General features: G+C 52.0%; 1 non-coding gene and 1 pseudogene across 1 annotated transcript; both read right to left on the bottom strand.

The window, feature by feature from the left end:
- Window positions 1-218: 218 nt before the first annotated feature.
- On the bottom strand, window positions 219-337 carry LOC123179587 (5S ribosomal RNA). Its single transcript, XR_006490480.1, has one exon. It is a non-coding gene; the product is annotated as a 5S ribosomal RNA (ribosomal RNA).
- A 297-nt stretch (window positions 338-634) lies between these two features.
- On the bottom strand, window positions 635-725 carry LOC123179588 (uncharacterized; annotated as a pseudogene).

The raw sequence follows: 725 nt of genomic DNA, 5'->3' as shown, positions 1-725 counted from the left end.
GCTCCCTCTCAACTACGGAGACGAGTTTAACGCGGTTTCCACCCCTCCCTCTCAACCGCACCAGTGCACGCTTGCCGCGCCACAACCCCGACGCTGGACCCGTGAATCGTGAGCACCCAGCTATGACTTACCGCACTCGTGCAAAATAATAAAACACGGTAAATATATTACTTACACGTGCGTTTTGTTTTGCAAGCGGCGCGAAAAAAATTAAAAAGGGAATGCAACACGAGGACTTCCCAGGAGGTCACCCATCCTAGTACTACTCTCGCCCAAGCACGCTTAACTTCGGAGTTCTGATGGGATCCGGTGCTTTAGTGCTGGTATGATCGCATCCGACATGTTACCCCGGTCTTCGTCCCTTATCCTTGGCCCTCCCAGCTCCACTACAAAGACGATTGTACATTGCTTTGGCCGCTCCCTCTCAACTACGGAGACGAGTTTAACGCGGTTTCCACCCCTCCCTCTCAACCGCACCAGTGCACGCTTGCCGCGCCACAACGCCGACGCTGGACCCGTGAATCGTGAGCACCCAGCTATGACTTACCGCACTCGTGCAAAATAATAAAACACGGTAAATATATTACTTACACGTGCGTTTTGTTTTGCAAGCGGCGCGAAAAAAATTAAAAAGGGAATGCAACACGAGGACTTCCCAGGAGGTCACCCATCCTAGTACTACTCTCGCCCAAGCACGCTTAATTTCGGAGTTCTGATGGGATCCG

Source organism: Triticum aestivum, unplaced genomic scaffold (genome assembly GCF_018294505.1).
Source record: "Triticum aestivum cultivar Chinese Spring unplaced genomic scaffold, IWGSC CS RefSeq v2.1 scaffold68143, whole genome shotgun sequence".
NCBI classification, from domain to species: domain Eukaryota; kingdom Viridiplantae; phylum Streptophyta; class Magnoliopsida; order Poales; family Poaceae; genus Triticum; species Triticum aestivum.
The sequence above is the reverse complement of the archived record's forward strand: the minus strand, read 5'-3'. Positions and strand labels throughout refer to the sequence as shown.